The sequence below is a fragment of the Pogoniulus pusillus genome, chromosome 6 (genome assembly GCF_015220805.1).
Source record: "Pogoniulus pusillus isolate bPogPus1 chromosome 6, bPogPus1.pri, whole genome shotgun sequence".
In the NCBI taxonomy this organism is placed as follows: domain Eukaryota; kingdom Metazoa; phylum Chordata; class Aves; order Piciformes; family Lybiidae; genus Pogoniulus; species Pogoniulus pusillus.
The window spans coordinates 1,285,634-1,310,837 of NC_087269.1; the positions used below are offsets into that span (position 1 = coordinate 1,285,634).

Genomic DNA, 25,204 nt, shown 5'->3' on the forward strand with positions numbered 1-25,204 from the left:
TCTGTGCTATGCTGAGCACTCCCAGGCTGGTCCTCAGCAGGTCCCTTCTCGAGTGCTGTCATCCCAGCAGCCTTTTCCCCTTGGATCCACATCTCCTTCCTTTATCTTCCTAAGCAAAACCTCCTGGAATCCTGTCAGAGGAAGAAGAACAAACTCAGGCTTGAAAGATGAGGCCTGAGATGACTTTTATTGGTGAGCTTGGGAGAGGAGGGTTAATGGTTGGACCTGCTGACCTGGAGGGGCTTTTCCCACCTGAATGATTCTGTGCCTGGAGCTGTGGTCAGTGCTTATTGGATTGTGAGGACTGGAGGAGGAGGAATGAGACCCTGGAGTGCTGACAGGTGAAGACCTCCATAAATCAGGAGGAAGAAATTCTCTTTAGGAGGCAACCAAAGGTGGCTTCCACTTCATGCTTGATTTGTTGCCATCCACTTAGACTCCAAAATGATGTTGCTGTCTCTCCTCATTAGAAACCTGATGTGTTTCAGAGGAGAGCATCCAGCTCTAGGCACAAGGTGTCAATTCTGGAGGCATTCCCAGGGGATGCAAAAGCAGAAGGGAGCAGTGAATGGAGGCAAAGAGGGAAAGGTTTGATTTTAGCAGCTTAACATTGAGCTGTTCCATTCAGAAAGGTATCACAGAAGGGCTCAGGGTGGAAGGGAGCTCAGAGCTCCTCTCCTGCACCCTCCACACCATGCCCAGGGACACCTCTCAGCCAGGCTCAGCTGCTCCAGGCCTCATCCAGCCTGGCCTGCAGCACCCCCACAGAGGAGGCAGCCACAGCCTCCCTGGGCAGCCTGTGCCAGAGGCTCAGCAGCCTCCTCCTCAGCCACTTCTGCCTCAGCTCCACTCTGAGCCTGCTCTGCCTCAGCTCCCAACCATTCCCCCTTGGCCTGTCCCTGGACAGCCTTAGCCAAAGTCCCTCTGCAGCCTTCCTGCAGGATGCCTTCAGCTCCTGGCAGCAGCTCTGAGCTGCCCCTGGAGCCTTCTCTTCTGCAGGCTGCACCCCCCCAGCTCCCTCAGCCTGTGCTCACAGCAGAGCTGCCCCAGCCCTGGGCTGCTCCTTGTGGCCTCCTCTGTGCTGCCTGCAGCAGCTCTGTGCCCTCCTGCTGCTGGGGCCAGCAGCCCTGGAGGCAGCCCTGGAGGTGAGGAGTGAGCAGAGCAGAGCCCAGGGGCAGGATCCCCTCTGCTGCCCTGCTGCCCCCCCTGCTCTGGCTGCAGCCAGCACACAGCTGCCTGCTGGGCTGCAGGAGGGCACTGCTGGCTCCTGGGCAGCTGCTCAGCACCCCCTAGGCTCAGCATCTCTCTCAGCCCTTCCTGCCCCCATGCTGGATTTGTGCCTGGGCTTGGTGTGCCCCAGCTGCAGGCTCTTGCACTTGGACTTGTTGACCCTGCTGCAGCTGTCCCTGCCCCACTTCTCCAGCCTGCCCAGATCCTCCTGGCTGCCAGCCCTGCCCTCAAGTGAGCCCAGGGCACCACACAGCTTGGTGCTGTTGGGAAACCTACAGAGAGAGCAGGCTGCAGTGAGCTGGGGTTGAGCTCTTCTCCCTGGTCTCAGGTGACAGAAGGAGAGGAACTGGCCTGGAATTGTGCCAGGGCAGGGTTAGAGTGGAGAGGAGGAACAATCCCTTTGCTGCAGGAGTGGTGAGGCACTGGCAGAGGCTGCCCAGGGAGGTGCTGCAGTCCCCATGGCTGGGGGTGTTGAAGAAGGCTGTGGGGATGTCACCTGGGGCCATGGTTTGATGGCCATGGTGGGGCTGGGTTGAGGCTTGGGCTGGATGCTCTCAGGACTGGATGCTCTCAGGACTGGATGCTCTCAGGACTGGATGCTCTCAGGACTGGATGCTCTCAGGGAGCTTTCCCAAGCCCTGATGCTTCTTTAATTCCATTTTCTGAGTCCATATCTGAGTTCTCTTCCCTTTGCTTTGCCTCTGAGCTTTTTAATTCCCCTTAAACCAACATTGGCCCTTCCCCAGCTTCTCCCCAGCTCTCTGAATCCTTCAGGGCACCAAAGTGTCCTTCTCCTGGGGCAGCTCTTTGGACCTGTGATGAATAAAGATGAAGTGGAAGCCCAAATGCTTTTCCCACTAAGATAAAACTTTGGTTCTCATGGCAACAGGTTACAACTCTCCTGCATTGCCATGACAATCATCCCCTGCAAGATGAAAAACCTGGCTCCAGTTATTTTTAGTGTGTCCTCTATTCCCATGGAGACCAACTTGGACTTGAAGTGTTTGATGCTTTTGTGCTCCAAGCCTTTAATGAGCCTCACACAAGTAAGGCACTAAAGGCAGAGCCCTCCCAGGTCAGCCCAAGACTTCCAGCAGGCCCTTGCAAGGCTGTAGAGGACTTTTTTTTCCCTCTCCTGCAGCTTTGTTTGGGACTTTTGTTCCTTTTCCTATCTTCTCTTGTGTCATTTTGGATGTTTGCATTTGCTTCTCTGGCCTCAGCTCTTGGGTTCTGCTCTCTGCATGCAGATCATCTTGAACTGGATGCTCCTGGAGGTCTCTTCCAGCCTGATTGGTTCTGTGACTCTCTCCTGGAGGTCTCTTCCAGCCTGGTTGGTTCTGTGATTCTCTCCTGGAGGTCTCTTCCAGCCTGGTTGATTCTGTGACTCTCTCCTGGAGGTCTCTTCCAGCCTGGTTGATTCTGTGACTCTCTCCTGGAGGTCTCTTCCAGCCTGCTTGATTCTGTGACTCTCTCCTGGAGGTCTCTTCCAGCCTGCTTGATTCTGTGGTTCTCTGTGTGCCTGACCCCTGTTTGTTGTTGTGTTCAATTCTGAGCCAAAACTCCAGGTTCTGTGATGGAAAGTGGGGAAAAAAGTACCCCAAACCCCAAAATATCTACAAAGGGAGGAGTAAAAAACTCAGAGAAGACCAGGAATGGGTCGTTGAAAGTGGTAATGTAGTTCTTATCCTGTGGGGCTGGGGGAGGAGAATGGCACAGGAATGAAGCTCAGTCCTGGCACCAGGCTGGTTCAGCATCTCTGGGGGTGCCATGGGCAGAGGCACTGAGTGCAGCCTCAGCAGCTTTGCTGCCCACACCAAGCTGTGTGCTGCAGCAGCCAGGCTGGGGGGCAGGGATGGCAGCCAGAGGGACCTGGGCAGGCTGCAGAGGTGGGCACAAGCCAGGCTCAGGAAGGTCAACAAGACCAAGGGCAAGTGAGGTTGGGGTTGGGCTCTTCTCCCTAGTCTCAGGTGATAGGAGAGGAACTGGCCTGGAACTGTGCCAGGGGAGGGTTAGGTTGGAGAGGAGGAAAATCCCTTTGCTGCAGGAGTGGTGAGGGATGGGCAGAGGCTGCCCAGGGAGGTGCTGCAGTCCCCATGCCTGCAGGTGCTCAAGGAACCTGTGTGGATGTCACCTGGGGCCATGGTTTGAGGCCATGGTGGGGTTGGGTTGAGGCTTGGGCTGGGTGATCTTGGAGGTCTCTTCCAAGCCAAACAATTGTATGATTCTGTGGTCAGCCCAGCTGAGGTCCTGAGCTGAGATCTTCAGCTGCCTGCAGGAGCATACAGGGGTGAGGAGAGGGAAGAATGGAGCAGGAATCCTTCTCTGCTTGGCTGGGGAGATCTTCAGCTGCCTGCAGGAGCATACAGGGGTGAGGAGAGGGAAGAATGGAGCAGGAATCCTTCTCTGCTTGGCTGGGGAGATCTTCAGCTGCCTGTAGGAGCATACAGGGGTGAGGAGAGGGAAGAATGGAGCAGGAATCCTTCTCTGCTTGGCTGGGGAGATCTTCAGCTGCCTGCAGGAGCATACAGGGGTGAGGAGAGGGAAGGATGGAGCAGGAATTCTTCTCTGCTTGGCTGGGGAGATCTTCAGCTGCCTGCAGGAGCATACAGGGGTGAGGAGAGGGAAGGATGGAGCAGGAATCCTCCTGTCCTTGGCTGGGGAGATCTTCAGCTGCCTGCAGGAGCATACAGGGGTGAGGAGAAGGAGGGTGGTGGGGAGGTTATGGGGCTGTTGGCTTGATGCTTGGACTGGGTGGTCTTAGAGATCCCTTCCAACCCTCTCTCTGTTTCTGTGACTCCATTCAGCACTGTAGTGTGGTCTGAAAGAGCAAGAGGCAGTGGTGTGGAGCAAGCAGAGGGCAGTTCAGGAGCCTCTGCTGCCAGCTGGGGTGGCACACTGCCAGCCTCGCCGCCAGCCACTGTCCACCAGCTCCTTCTGCCCTCCTTTGCCTTCCAGCTCTTGCAGTAACCAAAGCTTAAATCATCCCTAGGAAAAAAAAGCTTCCTTGCCTAATGGGCCACGCAGGGTGGCCCAGGTGGTTTCCCTGCAGGTCCATCTGGCAGCAGCCTAAGCCCATCTGGCCCTGCTGTGGCCCTGGCTAAAGCTCTCCAGGTTTTTCCCAGGAGGTTTGTCCCCAAACCTTGCCTTCCAGATGTGAAAACCCCAACCCAGGAGAGCACAAGGAGCAGGAATTCCTCCTCTCAGTCATTTCTAGGACAGACTGAGTGCCTTCTGCTGCAAAAGTGTCTGTGGCCTCTTCATCATGACCACATCTCCTCTCTTGGCAGAGCACAACTCTCAGCTCCACACTGAACTGGTCCCAGCCCTCTCAGCTCCACACTGAGCTGGTCCCAGCCCTCTCAGCTCCACACTGAGCTGGTCCCAGCCTTCTCAGATCATCACTGAGCTGGTCCCAGCCCTCTCAGCTCCACACTGAGCTGGTCCCAGCCCTCTCAGCTCCACACTGAGCTGGTCCCAGCCTTCTCAGCTCCACACTGAGCTGGTCCCAGCCCTCTCAGATCATCACTGAGCTGGTCCCAGCCCTCTCAGCTCCACACTGAGCTGGTCCCAGCCTTCTCAGCTCCACACTGAGCTGGTCCCAGCCCTCTCAGATCATCACTGAGCTGGTCCCAGCCCTCTCAGCTCCACACTGAGCTGGTCCCAGCCTTCTCAGCTCCACACTGAGCTGGTCCCAGCCTTCTCAGATCATCACTGAACCAGTCCCAGCTCTCTCAGCTCCACACTGAACCGGTCCCAGCTCTCTCAGCTCCACACTGAGCTGGTCCCAGCCCTCTCAGCTCCACACTGAGCTGGTCCCAGCCCTCTCAGCTCCACACTGAGCTGGTCCCAACCTTCTCAGATCCACACTGAGGGCAAGATTAGATTTAGAAAGGGAAGCTCAAGCCCTGAACCTCTCAAAGATGGGAGGAAGGAGGTTTTTCATCCCTCCCTCTGCCTGCTGGGGTTGGGTTGGTGCTCTGCCATGTGGTACCCAACCTCAACCCACCCTTGTGCACCTCTGGGTTTCCTTCCAGCCCCTCCCTGAGTCCCTCTGGCTAAGAGCATCCAGCAAGCAGATCTAATGCAGCTCATTTGCTGCCCCTTCAGAATCATTCTGAGCTCTGCATTAATGTGCTGAGCAAGTGAAACTGCTTAATGAGGGGAGGAGGAAGGAATCTCTGCTTTGGGGTGGGCCTGGCTCCTGGAAGCAGAGGGGAGGATAATTAGCATTCCAGCTGAGGACTCAGTTACTATGGCAGTGAGTTTTGATGGCAGAGGGTTGAGACAGGTGAGCTCATTCCAGGCAGCCCCAGGCCATATGTTTGGGTCTGCCTGAGTGCTGAGGTCTTTAAATGATATGAAGAGGAAGGAATTCTGAGTGGAGATGACCTTCAGGGGGTGGTTAAAAGCAGACAGGCCCTCAGCCTGCTTTGTTTTTAACCCTTCTTGTTGCTGCCACCCAAACAGGATGAAAGGTTTTAATCTCCTCTCAGAGTGGTTTGCATTTTTAGTGGGACTCACTCTGCCTTTTTTTTGTCTGTTTGCCTTCAGTTTTGGGTCTGCTTTGGTATCTTACTGAGCTGGAAGTGGAGAGCAGAGGCAGCTGCTGCAGCCACCAGGCTTGCCTGAAGTGCATAGCAAAGCTTGGTCCTTACTCTGGCCTCATCTGGAATATCACAACCAAGTCTGGGCTGCCCAGTGCCAGAGAGCCTGGGAACTGCTGCAGAGAGGCCAGGAGAGGCTGAGAGCCTGCAGCAGCTCTGGCAGGAGCAAAGGCTGAGAGCCCTGGGGCTGGGAGCCTGCAGCAGAGCAGCCCCAGAGGGCAGCTGAGCAGTGCTCAGCAAGAGCTGAAGGGGCTGTGGGGGGCAAGGGGCTGGGGCTAGCATCTGCTGAGTGCTGCCCAGGGACAGGGACAGGGGCACAAACTGCAACCCAGGAGGTTTCATCTCTACAGGGGTGTGTTTGCAGTGCTTCCAGAGAGGGAAACTCCACAGCCTCTCTGGGCAGCCTGCCCCAGGCCTCCACCACCCTCACACCAAACAACCTCCTCCTCACCTCCAGATGCCACCTCCTGGCTTGCAGTTTGTGCCCCTTGCCCTGTCCCTGGGCAGCACTCAGCAGATGCCAGCCCCAGCCCCTTGCCCCCCACAGCCCCTTCAGCTCTTGCTGGGCACTGCTCAGCTGCCCTCTGGGGCTGCTCTGCTGCAGGCTCCCAGCCCCAGGGCTCTCAGCCTTTGCTGCTGCCAGAGCTGCTGCAGGCTCTCAGCCTCTGCCCAGCCTGCCCTGGCCTCTCTGCAGCCCTTGCCAGGCTGGCCCCAAGATTTCAAATGTGGCCTCACTTTGGTGCAGTAGAAGGGAAGAAGAACCTCACCTGGTCTGCTGCTGGCCACACTCTTCTTGATGCCCCTCAGGGCACCTTGCTGGCTCCTGGGCACCAAGAGCATTGACCTTGTTGGCCTCCAGGGCACCTTGCTGGCTCCTGGGCACCAAGAGCATTGACCTTGTTGGCCTCCAGGGCACCTTGCTGGCTCCTGGGCACCAAGAGCATTGACCTTGTTGGCCTCCAGGGCACCTTGCTGGGTTCCTGGGCACTTCATTGTCTCCCTTCTCCTTGGGGCTGCTCCCCAGCAAGTCCCCCCTCAGCTGTGCTGCTGCAGGAGGTTGTCCCTCCCCAAGGGGCAGAAGTCTCCCTTGCCTTTCATGCCCTGGTTCCAGCTGTGTGCAGCTGCTGCCTTGCCAGGCAGCTAAAGCCAATCCAAGTGTAATGTGAGGTGGAGGTTTGGCAGGAGGGGAAAGCTCTGAAGTGCCCAAGCCTGAGGGAGGGACATTTGTGCTGCTTGCAGCCCCTCTGTGCAGGAGGGACCTTCACATTCTGCTGGAGCTCCTCAGAGCTTGACTTTCATCTTCTTTTTCATCATCTCTTCTTTTGCTATGCCAACACCCAAAAAGGTTCTGCCAAGCTGCCTGGAAACCATGGAGGAGCCAAAAAAAAGAGGCAGCAGCTGCCCTGTTTGGTGACCTCTGCTTGAGAGCTGAAAGCTGCATTGCCTCAGATCTTCTCCTCAAGTCACCTCCTGTGTTATTCTCAGCAGCTCTCTTTCAAGTGTGGGACCTGCTGAGAGCCTGAGAATTGCTGCTTTGGAGCACACCCTCCTGCTCCACCTGCTTGCTTCTCCTCTCCATGGCAGGGCCAGCAGCAGAAGCCTTCAAGATGTGCTGCTGAGGGCTATGGCTTTAGCAGCAGCCTTGGGAGAGGCTACTTCCCACCTGGAGTCCTGCAGCCAGCTCTGGAGCCCCTGGGACCAGAGGGCTGTGGAGATGCTGGAGAGTGTCCAGAGCAGGGCCAGGAGGATGCTGAGAGGCTGCAGCAGCTCTGCTGTGAGCACAGCCTGAAAGAGTTGGGGCTGTGCAGGCTGGAGCAGAGGAGGCTCCCAGGGGACCTTCTTGTGGCCTGTTTCCTCTCAAGACCAAGTGGAGTTTTTTTTTCTGCCAGCAACTTGTGCCCATTGCTGTGCCCTCCACCCCCCCCCAGCAGAGCTTGGCTCCATCTACCAGTAGGTAGCTGCAGGTGGCATTGAGGTCTTCAGTTTGCCTTCTCCTGCTCTTCACTTTGCCTTCTCCTGGTCTTCAGTATTCCTTCTCCTGCTCTTTGGTATTCCTTCTCCTGCTCTTCACTTTGCCTTCTCCTGCTCTTCACTTTGCCTTCTCCTGCTCTTCAGTATTCCTTCTCCTGCTCTTCACTTTGCCTTCTCCTACTCTTTAGTATTCCTTCTCCTGCTCTTTAGTATTCCTTCTCCTGCTCTTTGGTATTCCTTCTCCTGCTCTTTGGTATTCCTTCTCCTGCTCTTCGGTATTCCTTCTCCTGCTCTTCACTTTGCCTTCTCCTGCTCTTCACTTTGCCTTCTCCTGCTCTTCACTTTGCCTTCTCCTGCTCTTCACTTTGCCTTCTCCTGCTCTTCAGTATTCCTTCTCCTGCTCTTCACTTTGCCTTCTCCTGCTCTTTAGTATTCCTTCTCCTGCTCTTTGGTATTCCTTCTCCTGCTCTTTGGTATTCCTTCTCCTGCTCTTTGGTATTCCTTCTCCTGCTCTTTGGTATTCCTTCTCCTGCTCTTCAGTATTCCTTCTCCTGCTCTTCACTTTGCCTTCTCCTGCTCTTCACTTTGCCTTCTCCTGCTCTTTGGTATTCCTTCTCCTGCTCTTTGGTATTCCTTCTCCTGCTCTGTGGTATTCCTTCTCCTGCTCTTCACTTTGCCTTCTCTTCTTCTGGCAGAGCACAGCCCAGCTCCTGGCTGAGCACCAGGCTTGGAGAGTGCCAATCTGCCTTGGAACCACACGCAGTGACCCTTGCAGTCAGACTTCCACACCTCCAGTCATTAATTCCCTGCCCCTGGCTAGGGAAAGACCATGCTGAGAGCCAGAGCAAGCAGCCAGAGCTTCCTCATCAGCCACCAGGCTGTGCCTTTGTGAAGGGTAGCTGGGCATGAGTTGTGCTTCACACACCCATGGTGGCTGCTCCCAATCCTCCACATGCCTGGCTATGGTTTCCAGAAGGATTTTGCTCCATGAACTTCTTGCCAGGGAATCAGAGAATCACAGAATCACAGAACCAAGCAGGCTGGAAGAGAGCTCCAAGCTCAGCCAGCCCAACCTAGCACCCAGCCCTGGCCAACCAAACAGACCATGGCACTAAGTGGCTCCTTGGCTTTGCTTCAGGTTGCATTTCTGGTGTCTCTTTATCCTCAACAAGCCTTGGGTGAGGTCTTCTTGGGGCTTTAGCTTCTTAGAGAGGTACAGGGAGGTTCCACCACACTCCTCACTGCCTGCCAACCTCTTCAAGCAGTTCACCTCTCTGGAGAGCTTTGCTTTTGGTCCTTGGCTTTGCTCCAGGTTGCATTTCTGGTGTCTCTTTATCCTCAACGAGCCTTGGGTGAGGTCTTCTTGGGTCTTCAGCTTCTGAGAGAGGTACAGGGAGGTTCCACCATACTCCTCACTGCCTGCCAACCTCTCCACAAGCAGCTCCTTGGACAGCCAAGCTCACATGCAGCTGTAAGACCCTGATGCCTTCCATGACTGAGACTAATCTCCCAGATAAGGAGCTGGGGGGGGGGAGCTGGAATTCAGATAGAGATTAAAACACTCCTTTAGGTTTTGGGTTGGTTTCTTTCCTTCCCCTTTAATTCTGAGCTTCCTTATCCCACACACTTAAGAACTGAGGGAGCTAATGGAATTTCACACCCCCCAAATTTAATCAGGGATTACCCCATGTGGGATTTCAATCAGCTCTAAAGGATGCCTCAGCTATTTGGTGGCACTTGCAGGAGGTAATCAGATCTCTGCAGCCTTCTTTGTCCTTTTTTCAGCAGCTGGGAGTTGCTTGACCTACTTTTCCTTTCCCTTACTTTGGTTTTCCTCTTTATTTTAAAGGGCATTCGTGGACCTGACCCAAACTTTCTCTTAGGCATCAGGGAGCAGTCAGCCCCAGGCTCACTTGCAAGCAGGTGGAGCTTGAGGAGGTTTGAGGAGAAGGGCTTGGGGGTGTCAGGTGGTGCCAAAGTGCCCAGGAGCCAGCAGTGCCCTCCTGCAGCCCAGCAGGCAGCTGTGTGCTGGCTGCAGCCAGAGCAGGGGGGGCAGCAGGGCAGCAGAGGGGATCCTGCCCCTGGGCTCTGCTCTGCTCACTCCTCACCTCCAGTCCTGCCTCCAGGGCTGCTGGCCCCAGCAGCAAGAGGGCACAGAGCTGCTGCAGGCAGCACAGAGGAGGCCACAAGGAGGAGCCCAGGGCTGGGGCAGCTCTGCTGTGAGCACAGGCTGAGGGAGCTGGGGGGGTGCAGGCTGCAGAAGAGAAGGCTCCAGGGGCAGCTCAGAGCTGCTGCCAGGAGCTGCAGAGGGCTACAAGAAGGCTGCAGAGAGACTGTTTGCAAAGGGCTGCAGGGACAGGATGAGGGCAATGGCTTCAAAGTAGAGCAGAGCAGATTGAGCTTGGATGTGAGGAACAAGTTCTGCACCAGGAGGGTGCTGGAACACTGCAACAGGTTGCTGGGGAGGTGGTTGTGGCTCCATCCCTGGAGATGTTGAAGGTGAGGCTGGAGAGGGCTGTGGGTGACCTGCTCTAGCTGAGGCTGTCCCTGCTGAGTGCAGGGAGGGTTGGACTGGCTGAGCTTTGCAGCTCCCTTCCAATGCAGCCCATTCTATGATGGTCTGGTTCTAGCTTCAACACCTCCCACTCGAGCAGGCTGCTCAGAGCCCATCCAGCCCTGACCTGCCACTGGGAAGTGCAGCTGAGTGTTTGTGAGGGAAAGATGAACCTGGGCAGGAGCAGGTTTGAAACAGGAAGAAATGGATCCAAGCAGGCTTTGGAAGCTCCCCTGGCACCACATGGTCTGAATACCTTTGGGGTTCTGCTTTCAGCTCACCTGGTGTTCAGCATCCTGGGGGAGAGGAGGGGCCTGGGGGAAGAGGTTAACTCTCTTTGTCTTCAGCTGGAGCTCTCCCTTAAGGAGATTGAGCTCAGCTGTTCATCAGAGCAGATCTTTGTTCAGCTGTTGCTGGAAGGTTGCCTGGCAGAGAAGGAGCTGGGAGTGCTGCTTGAGAGCTGCCTGAAGCTGAGCCAGCAGCTCGGGGGGCCAAGGATGTCACCAGCAGCCTGGCTTGGATCAGCAGTAGAGTGGCCAGCAGGAGGTGAGAAGGGATTGTGTGCCAGGACTGGGCACCGGGGAGCTGGAAAGCAGCTCCCTGGAGAAAGCTTGGAGTGCTGGTGGGCAGCAAGCTCTGCATGGGCCAGCAATGTGCCCTGGTGGGCAACAGAGCCAATGGCAGCCTGGGGAGCAGCAGGAGAAGTGTGGGCAGCAGGGCTGGGGAGGTTCTGCTCCCCCTCTGCTCTGCTCTGCCCTGCTGAGAGCACAGCTGCAATGCTGTGTCCAGTTTGGGGCTCCCCAGGGCAGGAGGGACAGGGACCTGCTGCAGAGAGTCCAGCAGAGAGGCACGGGGGTGAGTGGGGGACTTGAGCATCTGCCCTGTGCAGAGAGCCTGAGAGCCCTGGGGCTGCTTAGGCTGCAGGAGAGAAGGCTGAGAGGAGCTCTGCTCAATGTCTCTCCCTAGCTGAGGGGTGGGTGTCAAGTGGAGGGGCCAAGCTGTTTTGGGGGTGCAGAGCAAGAAGCCAAGGAGCAATGGATGCAGAGTGGAAGAGAGAAGGTTTCATCTGCACAGGAGGAGGAGAAAGTTGTTTGGTGTGAGGGTGGCAGAGGCCTGGAGCAGGCTGCCCAGAGAGGCTGTGGAGTCTCCTTCTCTGGAGGCTTTCCAAGCCCACCTGGATGCACTCCTGTGTGACCTGCCCTGGGGGATGCTGCTTTGGCAGGGGCTTGGACTGGCTGATCTCTGGAGGTCCCTTCCAGCCTCTCAGGTTCTGTGATTCTGATTCTCTGATTGAGAGGCTGGAGCAGGTCCAGAGAAGGGCAACGAAGCTGAGGGAGGGTCTGGAGAACAGGGCTGGGGAGGAGCAGCTGAGGGAGCTGGGGGGTTGAGGCTGGAGAAGAGGAGGCTGAGGGCAGACCTCATTGCTCTCTCCAGCTCTCTGAGAGGAGGTTGCAGTGAGGTTGGGGTTGATCTCCTCTGCCTAGTCTCAGGTGATAGAACTTATGCCGGGGAGGGTTAGGTTGGAGAGGAGGAACAGTTCCTTTGCTGCAGGAGTGGTGAGGGATGGGCAGAGGCTGCCCAGGGAGGTGCTGCAGTCCCCATGGCTGCAGGTGCTGAAGGAACCTGTGGCCATGGCACTTTGGGGCCATGCTTTGATGGCCTTGGTGGGGTTGGGTTGAGGCTTAGCTGAGGGGAGACCTCCACACCCTCTACAGCTGCAGTCCCCATGGCTGGGGAAGGTGTGGAGCTGGCCCTTGGGGCCATGCTTTGATGGCCTTGGTGGGGCTGGGTTGAGGCTTGGCCTCAGTGACCTCGAAGGTCTCTCCCAAGCACAGCAGCTGCACAGTTCTCTGAGCCTGTGTTTTGCACAAGGTGGAGGACACTCAGCAAGCTGCCAGCTCCCTCCTGTCCCTCTTTAGGTTTGTACTTCTCCAAAGATAAAGCAGCATTGGGAACAGTTCCCTTCCCCCTCTCCCTTCCCCCAACCTCCTCTCCCCACCAAGTTTTTTCTCTGGGAAGTAATTTCTGATTTCCATATTAATCAAAAGCAGCTTTTACCTTCCTGCTGCCCTAATCCTAGGAACAACACAGCCAAGAAGATTACATTCAGGAGATGTCAGAAAAGCAATTAAAATGTGCACAGAGGAATCCAGAAGGGCTGGGGAAAGGGAGGGGCTGGCTGGAAGGGAGATCACCTCTGCATTCGGTGAGCTGAGAAGTGCTCTGACCTCCAGTTGGGTTTTGTTTCTTATTGGCTCCTTTCCCTTTGAAATGAGTGATGGGAGAAAGGCTTTTAATATTCCAAGCTGAAAATCCTGCCATTTTCTGTAGGATGAGAGGGTTAGGTGGGATAAGAAGCAGCAGCATCTTAAGGAGGGTGAGGATTGGCTGCAGGGAGCCTTGAATTTGCAGCTGGAGAGGTAAGTGACTATTAATAGCTCTGCCTGCAGAGGTAGATGTGCCTTGATCTTCATCGTGAGCTGAGCAAGTGAACTTTGCAGCAGTGCTTGGAAGGCAGTGGGGAGGCTCTGCTTAGCAGCCCAGAGACAAAGAGCCTGCAGCAGTGAGGATTTGGCAGCCCTCAGGGTTCCTGACCTAGGGTTAGGGTGTTCTGACCTAGGGTTAGGGTGTTCTGACCTAGGGTAGGGTGTCCTGCTCTAGGGTTAGGGTGTCCTGACCTTGGGTAGGGTGTCCTGACCTTGGGTAGGGTGTCCTGCTCTAGGGTTAGGGTGTCCTGACCTTGGGTAGGGTGTCCTGACCTAGGGTTAGGGTGTCCTGACCTTGGGTAGGGTGTCCTGCTCTAGGGTTAGGGTGTCCTGACCTTGGGTAGGGTGTCCTGCTCTAGGGTTAGGGTGTCCTGCTCTAGGGTTAGGGTGTCCTGACCTTGGGTAGGGTGTCCTGCTCTAGGGTTAGGGTGTCCTGACCTAGGGTTAGGGTGTCCTGACCCAGGGTAGGGTGTCCTGCTCTAGGGCAGAGTGTCCTGACCCGGGGTAGCCACAAAGCTGCTGCAGGCAGTGGAAGATCACAGAAGCAGGCAGGGTTGGAAGGGAGCACAAGGAGCAGCCAGTGCCAACCCCTGCCATACCCAGGGACACCCTACCCTAGAGCAGGCTGCACACAGCCTCAGCCAGCCTGGCCTCAAACACCTCCAGCCATGGGGCCTCAACCCCCTCCCTGGGCAACCCAGTCCAGCCTCTCACCACTCTCCTGCTCAACAACTTCCTCCTCACCTCCAGCCTCACTCTCCCCACCTCCACCTTTGCTCCAGTCCCCCCACTCCTGACACTCCCTGAAGATCTTCCTCATGAGGAGAGCCTGAGGGAGATGGGTTTGGGGCTTGGAGGAGCCTGAGGGCTGCCCATGTTCCAGCTGATGAAGCTGTGCAAGGTGAGTGCCCAGAGGCTGCAGCCAGGCTCTACTGGGTGATGCCCAATGCCAGCCCAAGGGGCACTGGGGGGAAGTTGAGGCATAGGAAGTTCCATGGCAACATGAGGAGGAATTTTACCCCTGTGAGGCTGCCAGAAGCCTGGCACAGGCTGCCCAGGGGGGCTGTGGAGTCTCCCTCTCTGGAGATACTCCAGACCCACCTGGATGTGTTCCTGTGTGATCTGCTCTGGCAGGAAGGGGCTTGGACTGGATGAGCTTTGGAGGTCCCTTCCAGCCCTAAGCAGAGTCTTGTCAGAGTCTCCCCTTCAGATGGAGGTGGCAAAGCAGGGCATGAGGCAGGAGGTCCTCATCCTCTTTCTCCTCACGTGCATCTCCCCAGGTTTCAGCTTACTGCAGCATTTCCCCCCTCTCCTCCTCTCAACCTTTCCACTCCAGTGCAGATTGCAGCTCAGACAAAGCAATTCCTGTTTAGTGCTGAGCAGAGAGGAAAAGATGTCCTGATGGAGGTGGGGGACAAGTGGTGGCCCTTGGAGGGCTGTGCTGGGTCCAGTGCTGGTCCCAGTGACACAGATGGGGAGGTTGAGGCACCCTCAGCAAGTCTGCAGATGGCACCAGGCTGAGTGGTGAGGTTGGTGAGGCTGCAGCATGGGATGGAGGTGGCATCACTTAGTGCCATGGTCTGGTTGGTTGGGCAGGGCTGGGTGCTTGGTTGGCCTGGCTGAGCTTGGAGCTCTCTGCCAACCTGCTTGGTTCTCTGATACTATGATTCTGTGATCCAGAGGGGCCTCACCGTGGAGGTGAGCTGAGGAGAACCTCAGGAGGCTCAATAAAGCCAAGTGCAAGGGTTGGAACAGCCCTGGACAAGTTGGGGGGAGGATAAGGATGAGAGCAGAGAGGGACTTGGGGGTGGGGGTGGAAGAGAAGCTGGGCAGGAGCCAGCAGTGGGCACTGGCAGCACAGAAGGTCAAGGGCAGCCTGGGCTGCAGTGTGGGCAGAGCTGGGGAGAGAGCATCCTGCCCCTCTGCTCTGCTTTGCTCTGGGGAGACCTCAGCTGCAGGGTTGGGGCCAGCTGTGGAGCCTCCAGCACAAAAGAGAGGCTTGGAGCTGCTGGAGAGGGTCCAGAGGAGGCCACCAAGGTGACCAGAGGGGGCTGGAGAACCTCTGCTGTGGGGCCAGGCTGGGAGGGTTGGGGCTGTGCAGCCTGGAGGAGAGAAGGCTGCAAGGAGACCTTAGAGCTGCACTGCAGTATCTGAAGGGCAGCTGCAGGAAGGCTGAGGAGAGGCTCTTTAGAGGGGCCTGGGGTGATAGGAGGAGGGGAAATGGTTTGGAAGTGGAGCAGGGCAGAGTTAGGTTGGCCACAAGGAGAAGCTCTGCACAGGTGAGGCACTGGAGCAGGCTGCAGGGAGGTGGTTGAGGTGCCATTGTTGGGCAGGGTCAGGTTTGATGCAGCTCTGAGCAGCCTGATCTAGCTGGGGGTGTCCCTGGTGACAAGATGACCTGAGAGGATCCCTCCCAAGCCAGTGCAGTCTGTGACTCCTTACCTCTGTTAAAGACACAGCAACTGGGCCAGGCTGCTGCTCACCTTCTGCTCAGCCACATCACATCTACCTGGCAGTGAGAGCAGGAGGTGACTTGTGCTGAAGTGAGCAGAGCTGCCTCTGGGTTCAGGTGGGGAAGCAGAGTTCTTCAGGTGCAAAAAGCAACCCTGTCACCTGCCTGCCTTTAGCTTGTCACTCTGGCTCAGGGCAGAGCTGCTGCTGTGGCACCTCCTCACCTCCCCACACCCCACACTGACCTTTGCAGCGTTGCAGCAGCCCCAGAAAATGTTTTCTCTTCTATTGCAGAGGGAGAAGTCCCTGGAGAGGGGGAAAGATGAGCTGGGGGGGGGTGCCTGTGGGCAGGGAGAGGAGCAGTGTCTCCCTGCCTGCCTTTGGCTCTGAGATGCTGCCTGAGTGAAGGGGCTGGGAGAGTTGGTGAGCTTCATCCTCATCACTCTGCAGAGAAGAGGGTCACAGTTCAGTGTCCTCTGCACTAAGGATTCTGTGACTAACCAGGAAGGTCACTGTCCCACACCAAAGAGTGGCTGCCAGAGGCTCCATGGCCAAGGGGAGTCCCTCAGGGAGCAGTCCTGGCACCAGTCCTGTTCAGCATCTCTGGGGGTGCCCTGGGCAGAGGCACTGAGTACAGCCTCAGCAGGTTTGCTGCCCACACCAAGCAGGCTGGGGGGCAGGGATGGCAGCCAGAGGCACCTGGGCAGGCTGCAGAGCTGGGCACAAGCCAAGCTCAGGAGGGGCAACAAGAGCAAGGGCAAGGTCCTGCAGCTGGGTGGAGGCAATGCCAAGCACCACTGCAGGCTGGGCAGTGCCAGGCTGGAGAGCAGCCCTGAGCAGAGGGACTTGGGGGTGCTGCTGGAGGAGAAGCTCAGCAGGAGCCAGCAGTGTGCACTTGCAGCCCAGAGAGCCAAGCAGAGCCTGGGCTGCAGCAGCAGCAGTGTGGGCAGCAGGGCCAGGGAGGGGATTCTGCCCCTCTGCTCTGCTGTGCTGAGAGCCCACCTGGAGTGCTGCATCCAGCTCTGGAGCCCCTGGGACAAGAGGGCTGTGGAGATGCTGGAGAGTGTCCAGAGCAGGGCCAGGAGGATGCTGAGAGGCTGCAGCAGCTCTGCTGTGAGCACAGCCTGAAAGAGTTGGGGCTGTGCAGGCTGGAGCAGAGGAGGCTCCCAGGTGACCTTCTTGTGGCCTGCCAGGATCTGAAGGGGGCTCCAAAAAATCTGGGGAGGGACTTTTGAGGCTGTGAGGGAGTGTCAGGAGTGGGGGGACTGGAGCAAAGCTGGAGCAAAGCCTTGCTTTGGATCCAGCAGGTACAGACTGAAGCAAATCACTGCACTGAGCATGCATGTGGAGGGAATCCAACCAATTCCTGCCTCTTCTTTCCCCCTCAAGACTTGTCTGAAGGCAGGAAGGGAATGTGACAGATGTCTCTTGGCCAGAAGTGATGCTGATTGACAGCCTGTCAAGCTCTGCCACTCTGGGTTATTTATAGGATGTGCCTTAAACCCAATCCAGACTATCTCAACTAATAGTTTTGGGCAGCTGCTGCTGGTTTGCAAGATGAGGTTTTTGCTCAGACCAACAGAACCTGAGCCCAGGCAGCTGCAGGAGAGCCTGGGAGGCTTCTTCTGGGTGTTGGCTGGGAAATAAAAGTAGGGTGGAAGGGAGATAAAAAGTGGAAATGGGGATTTAGCTCTCTTGGCCAGCAGCTTCTGGCTGTGTTGAACTGCAGGGGTCTGTGCTCCCCAGTCTCAGGTGATGGAAGGGGAGGAAATGGTCTGGAATTGTGCCAGGGGAGGGTCAGGTTGGGGATAAGGAACAATTTCCTTGTTGCAAGAGTGGTCAGGGATGGGCAGAGGCTGCCCAGGGAGGTGCTGGAGTCCTCATGGCTGCTGGTGTTCAGGGAACCTGTGGCTATGGCACTTAGGGGCCATGATTTGATGGCCATGGTGGGGTTGGGTTGAAGGTTGGACTCTGTGGTCCTGAAGGTCTCTTCCAACTGAAGCAATTTTGTGGAGAGCAGCCAGGCAGAGAGGGACCTTTATTGATGCTCTGGAGCAGAGGGTTGAGTCCAGCAGCAGTGAGTTTGCAGCTGGCACCAAGCTAGGAGCAGCTGTGGAGGGTAGCAGAGCCCTGCAGAGGGACCTGGCCAGGCTGCATGGGTGGGCAGAGGCCAAGGGGATGAGAGTGAACAAGGCCAAGGGCAGGTTCTGCACTTTGGCCACAACAACCCCAAGCAGCACTGCAGGCTGGGGCCAGAGTGGCTGAGAGCAGGCAGGCAGAGAGGGCCCTGGGGGTGCTGGCAGAGAGGAGCTGAAGCTGAGGCAGCAGTGCCCAGGTGGGCAGCAGAGCCAATGGCATCCTGGGCTGGCTGAGGAGCAGTGTGGGCAGCAGGACAAGGGAGGTTCTTGTGCCCCTGTGCTCAGCACTGCTCAGGCCACCCCTGGAGTGCTGTGTCCAGCTGTGGGCTCCTGAATTGCAGAGAGCTGCTGAGGTGCTGGAAGGTGTTGAGAGCAGGGCAGCAAGGCTGGGGAGGGGCCTGGAGCAGAGCCCTGTGAGGAGAGGCTGAGGGAGCTGGGGGGGTGCAGCCTGCAGCAGAGGAGGCTCAGGGCAGAGCTCATTGCTGGACTGGATGAGCCTTGCAGGTCCCTTCCAGCCCCTGTGTGACTCTGCTCAGTGGTCTGGGTGAGGGGATTGGGGCACCCCCAGTCAGCTTGCAGAGGGCACCAAGCTGGGTGGGATGTGGAGCTGCTGGGGGGTAGGGAGGCTCTGCAGAGGGCTCTGGCCAGCCTGGAGCCCTGAGCCAAGGCCAATGGGATGAAGTTCACCCAAGCCAAGTGCTGGGAGCTGCACAGCAACCCCCAGGGACAACTCCAGGCTGGGGACAGTGTGGCTGCAGCAAAGGAAAGCCCTGGAGGTGGCTGAAGATGAGGCAGAGTGTGCCCAGGTGCTGTGAGCTGTTGAGATGAGAGTTCAGGAAGCCTCTGAGCAGGAGCCCTTGGTGGCAGTGGTTTGATATCCCTTGCCCTGCTCTTAGATAAGGCACTTTGTTATCTGGTGCCTGTGCTAGGACCACTCTGAGGAGCATGTCACTGCTCCAGCCTGGCTGGCAAGGAGAATGCAGGAGGAGATTTTCTCTTGTAAATTAATTTAGGCTGTTTGTAGCAATTGAAGCCCAAATCAGATAAAGGGCAAGAGGAACTCTTCCTGAGCAGTGAAATGGCACAGCCTGGAAATCTCTTTTTGACAGTTCACTCAGCTGCTCACCACTGAAAGGCTGAGCCCAAACCACCTGAAGCTCTCTTAACCCAAAAGAGAAGCTGATGCTCTGTCCCAGCAGGTTCCTCAGCAGCCAAAGTCCTGCAAAGACCTGGACCTGGTGGATTTTCATGCTGCAGCCACTTGAAGATTCATAGATCTGTGGAATGGGTTGGAAGGGAGCTTAAAGCTCAGCCAGTTCCAACCCCCCTGCCATGGGCAGGGACACCTCCCACCAGCTCAGCTTGCTCAAGGTCTCATCCAGCCTGGCCTGGAGCACCTTCAGGGAGGGCACAGCCACAGCCTCCCTGGGCAGCCTGTGCCTGTCTCTCCACTCTCATTCCACAGAATTTCCTCCTAGTCTCCAGTCTCAATCTCCTCTCTGCCAGCTTCAATCCATTCCTCTCAGCCTGCTGTTCCCAGCCTTTGCCTCCCTCCACAGCTCTCCTGTAGCCTCCTTCAGGCACTGAAAGGCTGCTCTGTGGTCTCCCTGGAGCCCTGGGGATCTGAGCAATGCTCAGCAAGAGCTCAAGGGGCTGTTGGGGGCAAGAGGATGGGGCTGGCATCTTCTGAGTGGTGCCCAGGGGCAGGACAAGGGGCAGGGAACCCAGGAGGGCCTGGCTCAGGAGCAGTGTGGGCAGCAGGACAAGGGAGGTTCTTGTGCCCCTGTGCTCAGCACTGCTCAGGCCACCCCTGGAGTCCAGCTGTGTCCAGCTGTGGGCTCCTGAATTGCAGAGAGCTGTTGAGGTGCTGGAAGGTGTTGAGAGCAGGGCAGCAAGGCTGGGGAGGGGCCTGGAGCAGAGCCCTGTGAGGAGAGGCTGAGGGAGCTGGGGGTGTGCAGCCTGCAGCAGAGGAGGCTCAGGGCAGAGCTGATTGCTGCCTGCAGCTGCCTGCAGGGAGGCTGTAGCCAGGTGGGGTTGGGCTCTGCTGCCAGGCAAGCAGCAAGAGCAGAAGGGGCCAGAGCCTGAAGCTGTGCCAGGGGAGGTCTGGGCTGGATATGAGGAGGAAGTTCCTGGCAGAGAGAGTGATTGGCACTGGAATGGGCTGCCCAGGGAGGTGGTGGAGTGGCTGTGGCTGGAGGTGTTGCAGCCAAGCCTGGCTGGGGCACTTAGTGCCATGGTCTGGTTGGTTGGGCAGGGCTGGGTGCTAGGCTGGGCTGGCTGAGCTTGGAGCTCTCTTCCAACCTGCTTGAGTCAATGATTCTCTGACTCTGTGTAAGCAGGCAAGAGGGAGGACCCTGGGGCAATGAATAGGTTGGACCTGGAGGTCCTGAGAGTCTTTTCCAACCTGGAGGTTTTGCTGTGATGCTGTGAATGTGCTGGGAGGAGAAATGGGAGCAGGCAGTGAGGGAGGGTTGCTTCTACTGAAGATCTGCATCTGTGAGCAGCCTGCTCTAGGGTAGGGTGTCCCTTCCCATGGCAAGGGGTTGGAACTGACTGCTCCTTGTGGTCCCTTCCAACCCTGCCTGATTGGTTCTGTGATCACAAATGCTCTGCTTGCCATCAGTGGCTCTGCAGAGGAGCTTCTTCCTTGCTTCAAGGCAGCATCCATATCCCTCAGCATCCTTTTATGCTGCCTAAACCCAACCAACCAAACCCCAAGTGAATAACAGCTGAAAAGTGACTCTGTTCAAGTGCTGCTCAGCCACCATTAGCTCCAGCAGCTCTTAATTAACCTGATTTAGGAGCCACAGACATGGCTGATGGAAATGAGAGGGTAGAAGATCCAAGCAGTTATCTCAGCACCTTGGTTCCTGAGTGTTGGGCTCAGATTTAGTCGAGGGAAGCTTCCCAATCTGTGCTGCAGCAGTCTGCTGCCTGCCAGGCTTCAGGGAGCTGCAGGGAGCTGAGGAGCAGCCCTCAAGCCTCAGGGCATGGCAGGAGGAGATCTGTGATGTCTTTGACTGCTTGCTGGGAAAGGAGCAGCTTGTGGTGGGCAGCAGAGGTTAGGGCTGGGTCTGCTCTTGCTCAGCATCTTCATCACCAGTGACCTGGTTGAAGAGGCAGGGGGGACCCTCAGCCAGTTTGCTGCTGGTGTCAGACTGGCAGGAGTGGTGGCAGCCCTCAGGCTCTGCTGCCTTCAGGGAGGCTTGGCCAGCCTTGGAGAGCTGGGGTGAGGAAGCTCAGGGAGCTCAAGCCCCTGCCCCTGGAGAGGGACAGCCTCCTGCAGCAGGACAGCTGAGGGGGGACCTGCTGGGGAGCAGCTCTGTGGAGAAGTACTCAAGAGTGCTGGTGGGCAGCAGAATCCCCAGGGGCCAGCACTGTGCCCTGGTGGCCAAAAAGGTGTCCTAGGGTGTACAAAGAAGAGTGTGGCCAGCAGGAGGCCAAGATTGGAGTGCTGGTGGACAACAGAACCTCCAGGAGCCAGCACTGTGCCCTGGTGGCCAAAAGAGGTGTCCTAGGGTGCACAAAGAAGAGTGTAGCCAGCAGGAGGTCAAGGTTGGTTCTCCTCCCACACTACTCTGCCTTAGTCAGGCCACATCTGGAGTCCTGCCTCTGGGTCTGGGCTGCACAATGCCAGAGAGCCTGGGAAGTGCTGGGGAGAGGCTGAGAGCCTGCAGCAGCTCTGTGAGGAGCAAAGACTGGGGGCCTGCAGCAGAGCAGCCCCAGAGAGCAGCTGAGCAGTGCTCAGCAAGAGCTGAAGGGGCTGTGGAGGGGAAAGAGAATGGGATTGGCATCTTCTGAGTGGTGCCCAGGGTCAGCACAAGAGGCAAGGGGCACAAACTGCAACCCAGGAGGTGCCATTTGACCATGAGGAGCAGCTCGTTTGGTGTGAGGGTGCTGGAGGGCTGGAGCAGGCTGCCCAAAAAGGTTGTGGAGTCTCCTGTGGAGAGCTTCCAGCCCCCCCTGGGCGTTGTGCTGCTGTGCAGGCTGCTGTGGCTGCCCTGCTGGAGCAGGGGGGGGTTGCACTGGGTGAGCTGCAGAGGTCCTTCCCCACATCTATGAACGAGAGAGAGGAAAGCCTTTAATTAATGAAGGCAAGAGGAGGGAGTGGGCTGGGAGCTGCCTGCTCATTACCATATCCCAGGCTCCGCTGGCAGGCAGCAGGCAGAGTCAGTGCAGCTTGGCACAGAGAGGCTCTTGGAGGGTCATTGTGTCTGCTCTTGGGTTAGCTCTGCTCTGGGACCACTGCCAGGGAGGTGCAGGGAGCAAGTGGAGCAGCAGGCATGTGTGTGAAGCAGGGCAAGGCTCCCTGGCAGCCAGGGCAGGTGATGGTGTCCCACAGGCTGCACCCCAGCAGCCTGAGGAGGGCTGGAGCTGCTCAGGGCTTGCTGCTTGCAGTGGGGAAGGCTTCCAACAGTCTCAGAGTCACAGAACCTTAGGGGTTGGAAGGCACCTCCAGAGATCATCCAATCCAAGCTCCCTGCCAAGGCAGGATCTTCCCTAGGGTGGTCCATGCAGAACAGTTCACCTCTGCTGTGAGCACAGCCTGAAAGAGTTGGGGCTGTGCAGGCTGGAGCAGAGGAGGCTCCCAGGGGACCTTCTTGTGGCCTGCCAGGATCTGAAGGGGGCTCCAAAAAAGCTGGGGAGGGACCTTGGAGGCTGTGAGGGAGTGTCAGGAGTGGGGGGACTGGAGCAAAGGTGAGGTGGGGAGAGTGAGGCTGGAGGTGAGGAGGAAGTTGTTGAGCAGGAGAGTGGTGAGAGGCTGGAATGGGTTGCCCAGGGAGGTGGTTGAGGCCCCATGGCTGGAGGTGTTTGAGGCCAGGCTGGCTGAGGCTGTGTGCAGCCTGCTCTAGGGTAGGGTGTCCCTGGGCATGGCAGGGGTTGGCACTGGCTGCTCCTTGTGCTCCCTTCCAACCCTGCCTGGTTCTATGATTCTATGAAATGCATCCAAGCATCAACCCAACCCCACCAAGGCCATCTGAAGGTTGTTCCTAGGATTAGGGCAGCAGGAAGGTAAAAGCTGCTTTTGATTAATATGGAAATCAGAAATTACTTCCCAGAGAAAAAACTTGGTGGGGAGAGGAGGTTGGGGGAAGGGAGAGAGGAAGGGAGAGGGGGAAGGGAACTGTTCCCAATGCTGCTTTATCTTTGGAGAAGTACAAACCTAAAGAGGGACAGGAGGGAGCTGGCAGCTTGCTGAGTGTCCTCCACCTTGTGCAAAACACAGGCTCAGAGAACTGTGCAGCTGCTGTGCTTGGGAGAGACCTTCGAGGTCACTGAGGCCAAGCCTCAACCCAGCCCCACCAAGGCCATCAAAGCATGGCCCCAAGGGCCAGCTCCACACCTTCCCCAGCCATGGGGACTGCAGCTGTAGAGGATGTGGAGGTCTCCCCTCAGCTAAGCCTCAACCCAACCCCACCAAGGCCATCAAAGCATGGCCCCAAAGTGCCTTGGCCACAGGTTCCTTCAGCACCTGCAGCCATGGGGACTGCAGCACCTCCCTGGGCAGCCTCTGCCCATCCCTCACCACTCCTGCAGCAAAGGAACTGTTCCTCCTCTCCAACCTAACCCTCCCCTGGCACAAGTTCTGTCACCTGAGACTAGGCAGAGGAGATCAACCCCAACCTCACTGCAACCTCCTCTCAGAGAGCTGGAGAGAGCAATGAGGTATGCCCTCAGCCTCCTCTTCTTCTCCAGCCTCAACCCCCCCAGCTCCCTCAGCTGCTCCTCCCCAGCCCTGTTCTCCAGACCCTTCCCCAACTTTGTTGCCCTTCTCTGGACCTGCTCCAGCCTCTCAGTCACAGAATCACAGATTTGGATGTGGTGCTTGGGGCTCTGGTTTAGGGTGAGCCTTGCAGAGTAGGGCTCTGGGTTGGCCTTGGTGATCCTGAGGGGCTTTGGCAGCCTGACTGCTGGAGCTGTGATTCTGTGATGTCTCAGGTCCCTTCCAGCCTAAGCCATTCTGTGACTGCAGCTTTTGCTCTCCTGGGGCAGGTTCTTTGTCATGCTGTGATTCTCAGAGTCACAGAACCACAGAAAGTCAGGGGCTGGAAGGGACCTCCAAAGCTCATCCAGTCCAAGCCCCTTCCTGCCAGAGCAGATCACACAGGAACACATCCAGGTGGGTCTGGAACATCTCCAGAGAGGGAGACTCCACAGCCCCCCTGGGCAGCCTGTTCCAGGCTTCTGGCAGCCTCACAGGGGTAAAATTCCTCCTCATGTTGCCATGGAACTTCCTATGCCTCAACTTCCCCCCAGTGCCCCTTGGGCTGGCATTGGGCATCACCCAGCAGAGCCTGGCTGCTGCCTCTGGACACTCACCCTGCACATCAGCAGCAGCAATGAGGGCAGCTCTCAGGCTCCTCCAAGCCCCAGCTCCCTCAGGCTCTCCTCCTGAGGAAGACCTTCCACTGCCTTCAGCAGCTTTGGGGCTCTGTGCTGGACTCTCTCAAGCCCTTCTTCCACAGGCTGAGCTCTGCAGTGTGTGGAGGTTTCTCTCCCAGCTTAGATCCCCCCCCCTTGAACTCCCTGTGACCCAGCCAGGTGATGATGATGCAAACTGAAGGTGCTCTGCAAGCTTTTTACTGCAGAGCCCATCCCAACCTCATGAGGCTTCCAAGGAGGTTGAGCTGCCATGGAATGTTCTCTTTCCAGGTGGCCTGGCAGGTAATTGGGGTCCCTCCCAGGGGTGGCAGTTGTGCAGCCATGAGTGAAGACAAAAGCTGGCACCTTTTTGTGCAGCATCTCTGCCTTGCCTGCAGCAAGAAGCTCTTCATGGAAGTGCTGAGCACCACCAAGCTTCCAGGGCTGAGTGCTGAGCTCTTCTGGAGGGTAGCAGAGCCCTGCAGAGGGACCTGGCCAGGCTGCATGGGTGGGCAGAGGCCAAGGGCATGAGACTGAACAAGGCCAAGGGCAGGTTCTGCACTTTGGCCACAGCAACCCCAAGCAGCACTGCAGGCTGGGGCCAGAGTGGCTGAGAGCAGGCAGGCAGAGAGGGCCCTGGGGGTGGTGGGAGAGAGGAGCTGAAGCTGAGGCAGCAGTGCCCAGGTGGGCAGCAGAGCCAATGGCATCCTGGGCTGGCTCAGGAGCAGTGTGGGCAGCAGGACAAGGGAGGTTCTTGTGCCCCTGTGCTCAGCACTGCTCAGGCCACCCCTGGAGTCCAGCTGTGTCCAGCTGTGGGCTCCTGAATTGCAGAGAGCTGCTGAGGTGCTGGAAGGTGTTGAGAGCAGGGCAGCAAGGCTGGGGAGGGGCCTGGAGCAGAGCCCTGTGAGGAGAGGCTGAGGGAGCTGGGGGTGTGCAGCCTGCAGCAGAGGAGGCTGAGGGCAGAGCTGATTGCTGCCTGCAGCTGCCTGCAGGGAGGCTGTAGCCAGGTGGGGTTGGGCTCTGCTGCCAGGCAAGCAGCAAGAGCAGAAGGGGCCAGAGTCTGAAGCTGAGGCAGGGCAGGTCTAGGCTGGATGTGAGGAGGAAGTTCCTGGCAGAGAGAGTGATTGGCACTGGAATGGGCTGCCCAGGGAGGTGGTGGAGTGGCTGTGGCTGGAGGTGTTGCAGCCAAGCCTGGCTGGGGCACTTAGTGCCATGGTGTGGTTGGTTGGGCAGGGCTGGGTGCTAGGTTGGGCTGGCTGAGCTTGGAGCTCTCTTCCCACCTGCTTGGTTCTGTGATTCTGTGATGTCAAGTGGGTGAGGGTTGAGGTGTGATGAATCCAAGCAGCCAAGGAGAGCCTTTCCAGCAGAGCTGAGCTGGTTGGGTTGTCCCAGCTGAAGGTCACTCAG

General features: G+C 57.4%; 1 protein-coding gene across 6 annotated transcripts in view; it reads left to right on the top strand.

Annotated features, from left to right (window-relative positions):
- The window catches only part of FAM168A (family with sequence similarity 168 member A), a 118,115-nt gene that overhangs the window by 77,356 nt on the left and 15,555 nt on the right, over positions 1-25,204 (top strand). Inside the window, exon 1 of one of the 6 annotated variants that reach the window (XM_064144197.1) lies at positions 12,732-12,779. The exons of the other annotated variants lie outside the window; for them this stretch is intronic. The gene's annotated coding sequence lies outside the window, so the exon portion shown is untranslated. Of the gene's footprint in view, positions 1-12,731; positions 12,780-25,204 lie in introns of those variants that run through there. 6 annotated transcript variants of the gene reach the window in all.